This window comes from Mirounga leonina, unplaced genomic scaffold, assembly GCF_011800145.1.
Source record: "Mirounga leonina isolate KUSES-001 unplaced genomic scaffold, KU_Mleo_1.0 Mir_101664, whole genome shotgun sequence".
NCBI classification, from domain to species: Eukaryota; Metazoa; Chordata; class Mammalia; order Carnivora; family Phocidae; genus Mirounga; species Mirounga leonina.
The window spans coordinates 13,100,735-13,117,087 of record NW_023270175.1 but is presented as its reverse complement, the minus strand read 5'-3'; the positions used below and the strand labels follow the sequence as shown (position 1 = coordinate 13,117,087).

Here is a 16,353-nt window from a genome sequence, read left to right as displayed (position 1 = left end):
ATCAAATTCTATGCTCTCATTACAACTCAGAGCCAATTATACAGAAGTGTTTGATGAGTAGCCAACCCCGATCCCTGCCATTTTCTCCCCCTCTTTGCTCAATATTTCCAAAACCTGCCATACAAAAGAGAAAAGTATGCTTAGTACTTCAAAAAGATCTGCACATAATACAAATCTTCGGGGATTTTGCTCAGATTTCACTAAGCCCAGGCCCACCTCAGCATGATTTTTAAGGTCAGAGAAACCTTCAGCCATCTTAAAGGTGCCAATCGTCTTGGTCAATTCTTTGCAAAGGATGTTTTCACCTACTTTTCAATTTGTCTAAATTTTCCGTAACATTGGGAATGGAAAAGATACAGCACTCTAACTTAGATAACATATTATTCTGCTTTACAAAATAGCATCTTTTTTTCCTTATGAAACAAACAAAAAAAGTTACATGTGGGGGCAGGAGTGTTTCTGAATTCTCAATGTGTTGGAAACAGTAAGGGTCTTTAGCACTATTATTAGACTGATTTACAGCTCAGTGCTAAGAAGAACCAAGGCCAATAATTTGAATCTATTTACCAGGTCAACAGGAACTTAAATGCACAAGAAAGACTGGGAGATTATGCCTACCTTAGTGAGACTACTTTCCACATTGAGGCAATATGTCATCTATTCACGTGCTGCTAACAGCAGAGAAAATCAGTATAGTTTCAGATTTTGGGAGACGGTGGTCACCTATATAGTTATTTCCAATGGGGTGATGAAGCAAACACACTAGTTTTTAAATCAATTCCTTTGATTTGAGGGCACAGGAATATGATTTACTTATGATAACTGTAAGATTGTACACCATGGAAACTTTATATAATCCACTCACTGATTGAATTTCTACTAGGATACAAATATGATTCATGGCAGAATCATTAAGATGTTTGAGGTTATAGAAAACTACTCAAAAAAACTCAAATCGTACTTCGAATGATAAGCTTTTGAGCTTCTGTTTATTTTCAGTGAGGGGCTTTGAGTTGTTACTTGTTGATCCTGTGCAGAAGCATCAAGTTCCATTCCCAGGAATAATGATGGGGAGGATAGAGGGTGGAAAGTGGTAGTCGTTCTGAGAATGGGTCAAAAGGGAATACATGTATGCCTAGCACCTATGATGATCAGGCCCCTACGTTTTTAGATCTCAATTTTAACTGGATTCTTTTAAGGCACCTGTGACTCTAAATCTCCTATCGCCCCAAGAACTTGCCAGATTGGAGCTATATATATTGGAGAGACACTCAAAAAGAAATTTGTCCAAATAACTTCAGTCTTTCTTTCTCTCTCCCAGAAAGGAGTAGGAAGAGTGGCCCAGAGAAATTTGAACATAGCTGACTTCAATTGGAATCACCCAGGAGAGGAAACGGGGCTTGAAAATAGATCTATCCATTGAGACATGCAGGACAATGGAGAGTAGGGACCGAGAGGCTAGAATAGGCCCAGACGCAGGGTGTGGGAAGAAGCCTAATTCCACAAGCAGAACTCATTTAAATAGGAGTTAAGAATGCAGATGGTGTCCCAAGCAAGCAGTGAAGAGGAAGAGGGAAACTAACATAAGGTGATGGGGTTTTCTGCCTAGGGCAAGGCCAGCTACAGTTAAGGGGAAATCAAAGGAAAGATGATACTTGTTAGTTATAGCAAGCAAGTCAGCATACAGACAAACATAATGGAAATTTCTTTTGGCCTGCCACATCCCAGCCACTGTGCTAGGCTTAGGATAAGACTTAGGTACCTGCAGTTTTGCAAAGCCAGGAATCCCAGCAGCTGGGAGGGAGGAAGCAAGCAATATGTACCAGAGAATGCTGCTAGAAAGAGCTTCAGATAGCTCTCTGAATTCTTCAGTTTGCCTTTGTCCAGTGTTTGGATTTTACCTAGTGCCAATACGGACACATATATGCTTGTCCCTTACAAAAGCACAGTATAAGGAATACTGGAACACTTAGGAATACTGATTCTAAATCCTCTGCTCTACATTTTTAGAACCATGCTGCACTGTAAAATGCAGATAATACTAATCCCTGAGACCAATCTTTCTCTAGCACTCTTATGAGAATTCAACGAAATCATAGATGTGAACATTCTTTGTAAACCATGAAGTGCTCTCCATAGCCTGGTTATGATGATCAAATTTATGATAAGCAATGCCCTAGTTTGCTCATCTCTATACCCTTCTTAAATAACAGATGCCTAATCTCTTACAAAGTGAAATTATGTAATGCAATTAGATGAGCTAGCTTGATAAACTCATCTTAAAGACTAAGCGGCCCTTCTTAACTAATCCAATCTCTTGGCAAACCCAAGGTAAGGGCGTAGAAGGGTCCTGCCCAATATTACACTAGTTACAGTCGGTTGGTCACTTTCCTGGCATCTTTTTAAGTGTGTGGCAATAGAGTACACGTAGCAATAAATAATGTAACCCAAGTAAAATTAATTGATAAAGGAAAATAAGACTGAGGAGAAAAAAACAATTTAACCTAGACACGGGATAGTAAAGAAATCCTAACTGACACAGAGCTTCCTCTCTAGGAGCTATCCCATTCTATGTATACAAATTAAACTTTGTCCCAACCTTAAGTTTGGAGAAGAGCTGTCTGTACTTCCTGTCCAATATCAGTCTCGTGAAAAGAGGGGCATCCCTTATTTTATCCTAAGCTTGCAATGGTAGCAAACGGGAGACTGGTCAGTTGTGATGTAACGTCAAGACCTTCTCTCCTGCTCCGCTAGCACCCAGCATGGCAGAAATCATGAGAAATATCTGTTTCTGCATCTCCTCCTTGGCACCAATCCCCATGCCCTCAGGCTGTTGAGGCAGGTGTGAAAACACAGAGGCAGTGATTTCTGCCTTGGGTGGCCAGTTCTCTCCAGGCCCTGAGTCACGGTAAAGGCAGTCTGGGTCGAGTGAATTAAAGCTATCCATCAGGCTCCATGCACCACACTGATCAGCTGACAACGGGGAGAAGTAAGCTCTCACAAGGGGAATGGAAATGCAAGAATGGGAGATTTAAAATTAGGAACCATTTCAGGAAACAGACTGGTAAGGAGGGGAGCCATTATTCTATCACATTTTGAAGCGACATTCAGGCTTTACCTAGAAACACAGCCTCATTTTTCAGGGAAAGTATGGCTAACCTATGAGTTATAGGGGAGAAAAATACTGAGACCTTTTCATGTTTTTAGGCAAACGTGAAAGGACTAAACAGGCCATCTTTGTTGCCTCCCGGTACTAAGCAGGCCAGCTTTTTTTTTTTTTTTTTAAAGATTTTATTTATTTATTTGGACAGAGAGAGACACAGCGAGAGAGGGAACACAAGCAGGGGCAGTGGGGGAGGGAGAAGCAGGCTTCCCGCTGAGCAAGGAGCCCGATGCGGGGCTCAATCCCAGGACCCCGGGATCATGACCTGAGCCGAAGGCAGACGCTTAACGACTGAGCCACCCAGGCGCCCCTAAGCAGGCCAGCTTTAATTACCAAAAGCAGCTATCTTGTCTACATACTTGCTGTGCTGTTTAATCTACAATCCCAGGTGTCTCAGCCTCTCTATCTGTCAGCCAGCTCCACTTTTATGGAGAGGCAAAAAGATGTCACTGGGAGCAAGCTTGTGATCTCTCTTTTCCCAACTCAGTCGGTCTCTGTACATTTATTATTTCATTACAAGGAGAATCAAAAATGATAATCCTGGGAAATTAACACAGAGCAATGTGGATGCTTATCCACAATGCATTGCCTTGCAAGTCCTAGTTCTGCCCCAACTAGCAAATTGAATCTGATACATCTTCATACCCAGCAGGAAAAGAACGGATTATGCCTTTCCTCCCAGATGCTAAATCAGTTGCACTTCTCCAATTCTCTACTTCTCTGTCAGACTTCCAGGAAAGCTTCATGTCTAGTATGTGTATGACTGGGAACTCTTCCATATGGAAGGACGCTATACTACTCCACACTGCCACTCCATTCAAACCCAATTCTGATGGCACTTGTAGCAAACTAAATAGGTATTGACAAAATAGGCTGTTATTTGAGAAGCAGAAATAACAGACACCTTAATCAAAAATATCTCATGCCATGCTCCTGCTAAGGACCTACTAGGATGCTTTGTTACCTTATTCATTCATTCACAAAAATTCACTGAGCAATTCCTCTGTAAGCTCCTTCGTGTCACCCACTCTGCCAGAGGCCAGAGATACAATATAGTGAAGTAGAAGGACAAGTAAATCGGTTTCAACTGTGTCAAAAGCGCTCCAATAGAGATAAGCACAGACTGCTGTGGGAACACAGAGGACAGAGACATGTAGAATGAGAGCATGAGTGAGAAAGCAAGCACTAACTTGGCAGAAAATTGCAGGTTGGAGACACTTAAATACCAGGTTTTCCTGCTTTAGAATTCAATGAGGGCCAGCACTGGCAGAAATTATGCTGTACATAATCATTCATTTCAGGCTGCTACATTTCTGCATAAGTTTTATAGCCTAGATGAGAATTTTCCAATAGAGCTGTCTCCAAATATAGAAACAGTCTGTATCTGCACTGTCCAAGATGGTAGCCACTAGCCACATGTGCATGTTTAAGCACTTGAAATATGGTTAGTGTCAATGAGGAACTGAATTTCTAATTTTTGTAATTTTAATTAATTTAAAAGTAAACATAAATTGTCACATGAGGCTACCGGTTACCATATTACACAGCACAGGTCTAGATGGCATGTCGTATTAAGATGGAGTAAGTAAAAGGTATACAGATCCTCACTAGGCAATTATACTGGACATTACAAAAGCTAAAGCTAAACAATTCTTTTCATGTCTTACTGCCACTACCAAATTTAGGGCCCACATCATGTTATACTTAAACTTCTGATTTTATGGAATTGATCATTTGTGAGCACTGTCTTCCTCCAATCCATCGTATCACTATGAGATTACTTTCTAAAATGGGAAATTACAGGGCGCCTGGGTGGCTCAGTTGGTTAAGCGACTGCCTTCGGCTCAGGTCATGATCCTGGAGTTCCGGGATCGAGTCCCACATCAGGCTCCTTGCTCGGCGGGGAGTCTGCTTCTCCCTCTGCCCTTCCCCCATCTCATGCTCTCTCTCTCTAATAAATAAATAAATAAATTTAAAAAAAAATGGGAAATTACATAAAAAATGGAAGACCATTGAATGGTTAAAAGTGGGTAAATGGAATGATCAAAATCTTCTTAATCTGATTTCAATTTACTTTTTCAACATTATTTCCCATTATACCACTCATGCTTCCTAAGCTTCAAACTAATGCATCCTAGGCTTAAACCAATGGGATCTCTCACCATACATCAAATATGCTTGGCATTTTACTGTTCCTATACATTTGTTTAAGTTGTCTACTTTTGCTGGAATGCTCTTTATCATCTCTGACTTTTGAAATCCTCAAAGCCAAACATAAATGCCACCTTCTCTAATTAGGCCTTTCTGGGTTTTCCCTTAACCAGCTGAAATTAATTTCTTACTAATATATATTATATATCTGATAGGAGTACAAACACAAATAACCAACAGTTTAAGTTTCAGACCAGAAAAACATAGATACTAACATTGATCTCCTAAAGTCTACGTATGGACCTCAGGCTATAATCCTCTAAACGAGGCATTTTTAGTTTCACTATGAAATTTCATTGGGTTTTACAACATTTTGGGGGAAGTCTATTCCTCTAATACATGATGTAAATAAAACAGAATTCTGTGGTCAAATAAATTTTAGAAACTCTTCATGGAAAATGAAACTCTCTCTTTGAAGTCTCACTGTGCAGGACTACAGTATTTATCAGAACTTTTAACAAATTAATGAAATTTATTTAACCCAGACATTTTAAAACTTGAGTAACCATGTAAATTTGTTTTTTACAGTATGTCTATTAACATTTTATGGCACACTATGGCATTATGGAATACAGTTTAGGAAACACAGTCATTAAAAAATGGAGATTCCTTTGAAAATATTTCTGAAGATAATATTTAGGCTTGAAGTTACTATTTTAAGCATTGCTATTATTGCATTAAGTGATCGGAAACACTTAGAAGATGAATCAACTACTGTGTACTGTAGAAGCAGAAAAATCTTCCCTTCCTCCTTTCTAGGAGCTTTGGCTGGTCTAATAATTAAATTGACATTAGACACATTACAAGAAAAACAAATTTAATTTTGTATATACAAGAGCCCCAGAAATATGAGACTCAAAGACAGTCAGGCAATTGATGTTTATACGCCATCCCTATGGAATGGGAGAGGGGCCTGGGGCTTCAAAGGGGAGGAGGGTAATTCACAGGACAATAAGAGCAGATGTTTGGTAATTAGATGTTTGCCCTGCCATATAAATAGGTCTTTCAGATAAAAAGTTATCTCTGGTAATAGCTCTCTTTCTGGAACAAGCCTCATATCTAAATTATTTTAGGTAGTTAAGGGAGAGGTAAAAGATTTTCTTGAGTCTCCTGGGTCTTGATTGCCTTTAGCTCAAAATAATCCACATGCCTAAGTAGCACATTCTGGGGGAGCATAGTTTGCTCCCCTTCAGTATCTACTCTAACCCCTGTTCTGTGCTAAATGTTAGGGGAGGGATGAAACAGGATGACTTGGGAATACAGGAAAAAATGAGATACAAACAATGCCTGCCAAAATTTGATCTCTCTAGACTCCGGATGTCTACAAATTTGCCGTTAGTTTTCCAAAAACAATGAATTACTGGAAAATATAACACATACTGCAATTAAATGTTGAAAAAAAAAAAAAAAACCCAGAAAGTTGGCTCAGCACAGTGTTGTGTTGGTTTTTGTGGTGGTTGTTGTTTTCTGATACTGTTCTTAGTATGATTATATGGTTGAATGGACATAACTGGGGGGAAAGGAGTGAAGAATCTGTAACTTAGTACTGTGAAAAGAGAAGGGGATATTGACATGGCATGAAGAAGAGTAGAGATGAGATAATCATACCCCTGAGGATTGTGAAGCCTCTGTGTGTGTGTGAAGCATCTAATGGCTCCAAAATGTGATTATCTTCTGGTCCCCACACCACCTGGAATTGCCTAATTGCTATTCTCCAAGTCTCAAAGAAAAAAAAGTGCGTATGCAAAGACAAACAAGTTGGCAGGGCAGTTTGGAAAGCATGATGGCTCTGCCTGAACAGCAGTCAGAGCTGAGCCATGCAATTTGGAAAGGAAGCCAGTGTTGAATAAACACAATAAACACACAGTTTATTTATTGTTCCAATGTTTCATAAATATTATTTATTTTGGAAGGGGAGCATAATGGCAAAGTAATAGGGAGCAATTAGCATTGCTAGGGAAATAAAATGGAGCCTTCCCAAGAAAGGCTGGTAAGGAAGAGAGAAGCTGCATTCTTTTGTAGCATTTACATTGACATTTCAGTGAAAAGGGAATGGGGAATCAGTCAGGTGAGAGCAACTCATCAGTAATGCCCAGCCACCTCATGGACATTGACAGTTTAGAAGATAGGTTGAATTTATAGTTCCAGAAAGTTTCCTTTGGTGCAGATGTCTCTTACTATAAAATATAAAGAAGTCTTCCGTGCAGAAGTAGCAACCAAAGCAGACTTTCTACAGGATTGAATAGGGATTAAAAGTTTTCAGACAAACCTAATGGCTCAAAAATATGTTTTATTGATGGCATCTTGTTTTAGAAAAATAATCTTTGTCATTTTTTTCTCAATGAATAAGTTAGCCAAACAAATGAAGAAGCCTTAGCAACCATAAAACTGGAACTTTGCTTATGTCACTAAAAATGGAGCATGTGGTCTTTGAACAACTATATATTATAATTTGCCAGAAATTAATTGCCACTTAGTTATCAGTCCAGCAATTTGTTTCATTTCAAAACATTTTGAGGCTTTCATGAAGCCATTTGGGAGACTTGTGAGCAGACTGTACTCCCTGGGACGGAGGGCGCTCTGATGGGTGCTGAGACTAAAGAATAACTTTCAAAGTGAAGATAGAAGTGATGGTGAATGATGAACATAGATAAGGTACCCCATGAATTTGAGATAAACTGAACAGATGACAATGCTTACATAAAATATGCACATTTCAAGAGAGAAGGAACTATTCCAGTTACAATGCCCAGGTAGCTTTTCATATAACATTTACTTATATCTGCATGAATTAATAACTCATGTATTCCCAAAATATCATCATTTACAGATAAAGATTGGAGAGGCTTTAAGGTGAAATTAAGACTATGATGCCTGTAGATGCAGGATCTAGTTACAATGTAGCTGTAAAGTGCTGCCTTGTCTTTGCCCCCTGCTCAAAATAAAGCTGTTACCTTTCTAGCCCTGTCCGCCATGGTGCTTAGCAGCCAGGGATGCATGGTCTCAGACATGTTTACCAAGTAAAACACTGACTTGAGGGACGCCTGGGTGGCTCAGTCATTAAGCGTCTGCCTTCAGCTCAGGTCATGATCCCAGGGTCCTGGGATGGAGCTCCGCATCGGGGTCCCTGCTCAGCGGGGAGTCTACTTCTCCCTCTCCCACTCCCCCTGCTTGTGTTCCCTCTCTCTCTGTGTCTCTCTCTGTCAAATAAATAAATAAAATCTTAAAAAAAAAATAAAATAAATAAAAAAATAAAAGACTATGATGCCTGTAGAATAACAAACTAAATGCAGCAAGTTTTAATAGTACCATTTAGATTACAGCACAAACTTTAAGAATGCTCTAAAGCCTGAGATGTCTACAGATTTCCTTTCAGATCCTGCGTTTGAAACTTCAGCAATGCCAAAACTATTCTCCAAAAGTACACGTAAAAACATATAAGAATAAGGCCAATATTTATTTTTTTCCAAAAGGACCTTAGATTTTATCACACTATTTTACCACACTAACAAAGTATCATAATTCAATTTATCTTAAGTTTAGTTTTGTTTTTTTTTCTTAAGTAGGCTCCATGCCCCATGTGGAGCACAACGTGGGACCTAAACGCACAACCCCAAGATCAAGACCTGAGCTGAGATCAAGAGATGGATGCTTGGGTCGCCTGGGTGGCTCAGTCAGTTATGCGTCCAACTCTTGGTTTCAGCTCAGGTCATGATCTCAAGGTTGTGAGATTGAGCCCCACATTGGGCCGGAGTCTGATTGAGATTCTCTGTCTCTGCCTCTCCACCCTGCTTGTACTCTCTCATCCTCTCTCTCAAATAAATAAATAAATAAATAAATAAATAAAATCTTTAAAAAAAAAAGAGTAGGACGCTTAACTCACTGACCACCCAGGTGCCCCAAATTGATCTTGTTTTAAAAATGCTTATAATTACACAAGTCTTGTGTAACTTAAAACTTCAGCCAGAAGAGACTATAGCAATAGAAGATGACCTTCTCTTAGTTTCCATGGAAACAACATTAAGGGGAAATAACATCAAGAAAATACATTTATCTATTTTTTAATGGACTTCTGATTCTACCAGGCTATTGAAAATTATAAAACTAAGGGGGGCCTGGATGGTTCAGTTGGTTGAGTATCCGACTCTTGATTTCAGCTGAGGCCATGATCTCAGGGTCATGGGATTGAGCCCCATGAAGGGCTCTGAGTTCAGCAGGGAGCCTGCTTCCCCATCTCTCTCTCCCTCTCCCTCTGCCCCTTGCCCCCATGCTTGCTCTCGCTCTCTCTCAAATAATAAATTAATTTAAAAAAGAAAATTATAAAACTAAGATCATAATTGTAATTACTTAAAGAGAAAACAGGGCATTGTTTTCTCCAGAGTAGCAGTTCTCAGAAGGAGGTGTTATTTTACCCTCCTCCCACAGAGGACTATCTAGAGGTATTTTTGGTTGTCACAGCTAGGAGTAGGTAGGGTTTGCCACTAGCATCTAATGGTTAGACCCGGGAAAAATGCTAAACATCTTACAGTGTACAGTATGAACCTCCCCTAATGATGCCTCCCCCACAAATTAACTAGCCCAAACTATCAAAAGTGATCAGGTTGAGAAACTCTGGTTTCAAGGTTTCTGTGTTACTTTTACTTCTTAACTAATGGGATACTTAAAATATTGTAACGTGGGTGGGATAGATTTTTATAATGAGGAAAATGATAGAAAATAGTGGCAAAAATTCAGACTTCAACATTCAGATAATAGGTTCACATAATTGCTTTGCCTTTTACTAGATATGTGACCTTAATTAGGTTACAAAACCTTCTATAGCTTAGTTTCCTCTTTAAAAGAGAATTTTGTGTGAATTAGGAAATTATGCATGTGAAAGGATTTAACATAGTACATGACAAATATAAAACATTCAGCGCATATTGTGAATAAATGAAATAAATATTAATTCATTTCTAAAGCAAACGCTATTTTATTTAAAGGTTATGTCAGACTGGCTGAAATAGAAAGCATGTTAGTCCCTTTAATGCTAATTTCTTTGACACCTTAAAGGAGACCTTTGGAGATACATAATGGTGAAAATAGCAAAGGTCAAGTGCTTTCTAAATAGTTGTCAATTGTAGGAACTGTGGCATTTTTTATTAACAGTGAAGAAAATGCCCCTTTTCAGAGTAAGAAGCTGTTCATACACAGGCCAAGATTCAAACAAAAGAGTTCAAATAGATTTTTGCCTCCATCTGTAACGCAGTGTGAAAGGTAAGCTGAAGAACAAGACAACATTTGATAGATGGGCTCATTTGTGGTTTGAAAACTAGTTATTTAGGATCAAATCACAAGTGGAATATTCTCAGGCAGCGGTGCTTTTAGTTATATAGAGAGTGCTTGAGATTCATCATCATATTCCCACATAATTCATTGCCTGTAGAGTATAGTGGGAATTGATAAGAGCTGTGGGCGAACTCATTATGGTAGCACTCTCTAAACAGAGTATCAAACTCTTTTTACCAGTTATATTGCCTACCCTTTTGGCCCTGGGCCTTTGTGTTTTGCAATCTTCAATTTTCAGTGCAAATATTTTGGGCTTCCCACCTATCATAAATTACAAATTCTATCAAAATTTCAAATGCAAAGTATTTTAACACTAGCAAGTAGACAACGCACTCGGCAACTATGGCCCATGTCATTTAGTTTGTTTTAGGAAATGTCCTAATATACCTTAACAAGTGATGAAAAAAGAAAAAGATCAACCAGGCAGTCTGATCATTTTCATACAATACAGTGATATTACTATTTAATTACTTGAATCAAACGGTTATGTATGTTTTACTTTGCGCCTGGCTGAAAAGGAGATATGCTGCTCCAGCCTGGTCAGAGAATGATATAATGACATTAACAAACTGTTCTAAAAGGATCTTCATGGAAAATTATTTTCTATCCCCAATCTGCTCATTTCTTTGGAGATTTCTACGTGATAACTCCAAAACTTACTGGGATAAAAAGAAAAGCAATGGCAATAATTCTTTGGTCATTAAAACAGCACATGCTTTAATACAATTTTCATTCTCACATGGTCAAATTCACTGCTCATATATTTCCCCTTTGGTCTAAACTCTCAAGACTATCACATAATTAACTATCTGGAATTACCCCAAAATGTACTACATCCACTTAGTACCAAGAAATTGATGGCTATGTTTATTCTATGGTTAATCTTGTTTATCCTTTACGATTCCACAAGTGAAGAGAAGCATTACATTAACTCCACCCTTGAACAAATTTTGTTTAGGACACTTCTGAATAGAAGCAGTTATGTGTGACTCAGGCATCTGAACAAATGTTCAAGCTCCACTGACCCAAAATATTTTCTCTGGGTTTGTTTTTACAACCACTTGATAACATAAACTATTTATATTTTTTAAAATGTTCAATGCAGGGGCACCTGGGTGGCTCAGTCGTTAAGCGTCTACCTTTGGCTCGGGTCATGATCTCAGGGTCCTGGGATGGAGCCCCACATCGGGCTCCCTGCTTGGTGGGAAGCCTGCTTCTCCCTGTCCCACTCCCCCTGCTTGTGTTCCCTCTCTTACTGTGTATCTCTCTGTCACATAAATAAATAATATCTTTAAAAACAAACAAACAAACAAATAAATAAATAAAATGTTCAATGCATTTTGAGATGATCTTATAGACTTGGACATATTGGTCTATGGTAGCTTTGCGATCAGTCTTGTTTGTTTCAAGTACTATGTAGAAGATTTTAGAAGGATTCCAGAATAAATAATAGAAATAATACCTCTAGCACTGACTCTCTCCTTGGGCCATATGCTCTCTCATGTTTAAAAGCAAATTGCTTTACACTAAGCACGGCCTGCAATTACAGCTTGGAGAATGAATGCATTGTATGCTCCCTTGACATGCTGCTAAAGTACCATGTATTATTATTTTCAAATCAGTGAATAAATGGAAAATTTCTATGCATCAATGATTTTTAGTTGAGAACAAACAACATATCTAAAAATAAAGCTTGTGCCAATGGGTAGATTTTGGCAAGTCTCTGAATTAGAAGAATAGTGACAACAGTGATTGGAAAATGGAAGGGAATAATTAAAGTTATTTATAAGCATACATATATTATATAAATCAACCTATTTAGTATAAATTGTGGAATCATATGAAAACTTAAACTTGGTTCTATGGTAAGTAGCTTTGCTACTATGTAATCTTATTATTTTTTTCTATTGTAATGTCTAATTAACTGGGAAACCAAAAGTAGTACATAATCAAGCTTCACACATTCAATGGATGATTGATTGCATCTGATTCAAACCCAGCTCAGGAATCATTTCCTCCCATTATTTAACATACAGTACTAGAATGTGAAAAGTATAGAAAGGACAGATTTGCTTTTTCCTGTAACTTGTAGAGGGATTAATATAACAGATAGGAAATATTTATTTTAGAAAATAAAATGATTTTATTTTTCAACCAACAATATATATAATAAACATATAAACCCCCACTATGAGTAATCAGTATTTTGGCATGATCAGACACAAATTTTTAAATACAGAAGGAACTTTATTAAACCTTGTTGATCAAAAATTACAATAGAGTATATTTTCAGCCATTTCAGAATGGTTGATTTTAGCAGATAATATGAAAATAGTGCTGTTGGATTCTAGTAAAGGTACAAAAATTGGGAAAAAGGCCAGTCTTGTGCACAAAAGGTTTGTGATTTGACTAAGGAGTTAGTAATATCTGGCTAAGCTTTGCAAAACCCATGGAAGCATTTAAATTCTTATAATTGAGAGAAAAAGCCATGATTAGGAAGAGATGACAGAACCATTACACACACACACACACACACACACACACACACACACACCCCACAAAGATGAGACCAGAATTCAGAATGCTGTGATCAAGAGAATATCGAGGATGGTTTATGAAAATTTCAAAACAAAACCTAATATCCCAGAAATTTCTCTTTAATACATATCAGAGTACCCTACATAAAGTAACTCTCATTAGAACAGAAATTCTCTTGAGGGCAAGGGTCTTGGTTGTGCTTGGATAGCATAATGTAATTCAAAGTATAGATAATACACCTTTAAATGAGTTTAAATTCAGAGGTGTGCTAGAGCTAGTTCAAATCAATTCATGATAATTAAATGGTAAATTTTCATGAAATTTGTGAACATGTTCCCATTATGTAAAATTAAAATATGTAGGAGTGACATCAGCACAATGGCAGGGTAGACAGCTCCAAGCTCTCATCCCTCCACAGTAACACCAAAAAAAATAAGCACTGTCAAAAGCAACTTTATCATAATTCTGCAGAAGAATCAAAGGTTTACAGCAACCAAACAAACACTGAACCAAGAAAAAAACAACTTATAAATGGTAGCAAATATTTGTGGCATTTTACTTGCCCTTCTCCCATCCCTTCACCAGCTTAACAGCAGTCTTGAAGATGATAAACTGCTTTCCCAGTGCGGAATCTTCTCTCAAGTTACAAAGGAAGCAGAGCAGGCCTTACAAATTATTGTGTTATGTTGGCTTTAACCAGTCTAGGGATTACCTGAAGTATTGTCACAAGTTATTTGTCCCTGTTTCATCAAACTCAGAACTAACTCAGGCCATAAAAGTGGCAGTCATTTCTTAAAAACTTCGCAAGGTGAACAAACAACCCTCAGAAGCCTGGGTCAAAAGATTGAAGTTGAGGGGTGCCTGGGGGTGGCTCAGATGGTTAAGAGTCTGCTTTGGTTCAGGTCATGATCTCAGGGTCCTAGGATCAAGCCTTGCATCAGGCACCCTGCTCAGTGGGGAGTCTGCTTCTCCCTCTGCCTCTCCCCTCACAGGCTTATGCACTCTCTCTCAAATAAGAAAAAAAATCTTTAAAAAAAAGATTGAAGTCGAGACATATAATAGACCACCTAATGTCTGGAAGGAGAAGCTAGGTGGAGTTTCGTTAAAAAAAAAAAATTGGTCATTCAAAAGTACCCACATTTATAGGGAAATTTAGAAAGTTACAAGCAAGAACAGGGTAAGACACATATACACATTAGACCTGAGAAGACACCAGACTTATGCCTTGACCTGATCCCTAGGCTCAGTACAAGCATGGATAACTGTTGGAAAATCTAGTAGATTGACAATCGGCAAAGAATAAGAGAGGTGTTTTCCTTAGCTCCTGGCATTCAAGGAAATTGCTATAAATACTAGCTGAACACAGTCAATATGAACAGACAACTCAGTAATCATGCACAAGGAATATAGACTTTTCTAAAATAGTTTTGAGAAGTCATTAGTCAAATAGACTACTATAATCTTCAATGACTAAAGAACTCAATAAACCTGAAAGAAGATTTTGGTTTTCAGATTTACCATAATTTAACATCCACATGTCCAGTTTTTAACAAAAAATAACAAGGCAAACAAAAAACTGAGAATGCATAGCTCATTCAAAGGAACAAAATATATTGACTGAAACCATCCCTGAGGAGGCCTACATGATGGAATTACTAGGCAAAGATTTTTATAACAACTGTTTTAAGTATGCTTACACAGCCAAAACGGACAAAAAAGTAAATGAAATCAAGAAAATGACTCAAAAACAAAATGAAAATATCAATAAAGAGATTCACATTATAGAAGTAACCAAACAGAAATTCTGGAGCTGAGAAGTAAAATGAATGAAATGAAAAAAATCAGAGAGATGTTTATAGCAGGTTATATCGGACAGAAAAAAGAATCAGCAACCTTAAAGATAAGGCAGTTGAAATTTATGTGTTCAAGGAGCAGAAAGAGAAAAAAAGAGAAAAGTGAAAAGAGCCTAAGGGAACTGTGGAACATCATATGCATTATAGGAATCCCAGAAGAAGAGAGAGAAAGGAGGAGAAAGAGTATTTGAACACATAATAGATGTAAACTTCCCAAATTTGATGAAATAAATAAATGTATAGATCCAAGAAAAGACTACCTACAGAATGGGAAAAAATATTTGAAAGCATATCTCTTAAAGGGGTTTAATATCAAGAATATATAAAGAACTATAACTCAACAACAGAAAGACAAAAAACAAAATTTAAAAATTGACAAAGGACTCGAGTAGTTATTTCTCTAAAGGAGATATAAAAATGGCCAATAGGGTGCCTGGGTGGCTAGTCAGTTAAGCAGCGGACTCTCGGTTTTGGCTCAGGGCATGATCTCAGGGTCCTGTGATCCAGCACCGTGTGGGGCTCCCTGCTCAGCCCTGAGTCTGCTTCAGGATTCTTTCTCCCCCTCTGCCCCTCCCCCCACTTGCTTGGGCTTGCTCTCTTTAAAATAAATAAATAAATAAATCTTTTAAAAAATAAAAAAATAAAAATCACCAATAAGCGTATGAAAAGATTCTTAACATCATTAGTCATTAGGTAAATACAAATCAAAACCATAAGAACACAACATTTAACACACACTACAATAGCTATGATTAAAAGAAAACAACCATGAAATAGATGTTGATAAGGATGTATAGCAATTAGAATCTTCATGTATTGAAGGTTGGAATGCAAAATGTTTCAAACACTTTGGAAAAAAATTTGACAGTTTCAGAAATATAAACATGACCTAGCAATTTTACTCCTAGGTATATGTACTCAAAAGAATTGAAAATAAGGACTCAAATACCTGTACACCAATGTTCATTGCAGTATTATTTACAATAGCCAAGAGGTGGAAACAACCTAAGTGTTCATCAACAAATAACTAGATAAACATAATCTATTATATACATACAATAGACTATTATCCAGCCATAGGAAGGAATGAACTTTGGTATATACTATAGCATGGATGGACTTGAAAATATTATGCTATATGAAATGAACCAGATACAAAAGGAAAAATATTCTATGATTCCACCTATTTGAAACATCTAGAATGGGTAAATTCAAGAGACAGAAATTATAATAGAGGTTATTAGGAGCAAGGGGAGGGGA

The 16,353-nt window shown here is 37.7% G+C and overlaps 1 non-coding gene across 1 annotated transcript; it reads left to right on the top strand.

Annotated features, from left to right (window-relative positions):
• The first annotated feature begins 8,254 nt into the window (after positions 1–8,254).
• LOC118013782 lies at positions 8,255–8,385 on the top strand. The gene has a single exon (XR_004680114.1). It is a non-coding gene; the product is annotated as a small nucleolar RNA SNORA63 (small nucleolar RNA).
• The last annotated feature ends 7,968 nt before the right edge of the window (positions 8,386–16,353 follow it).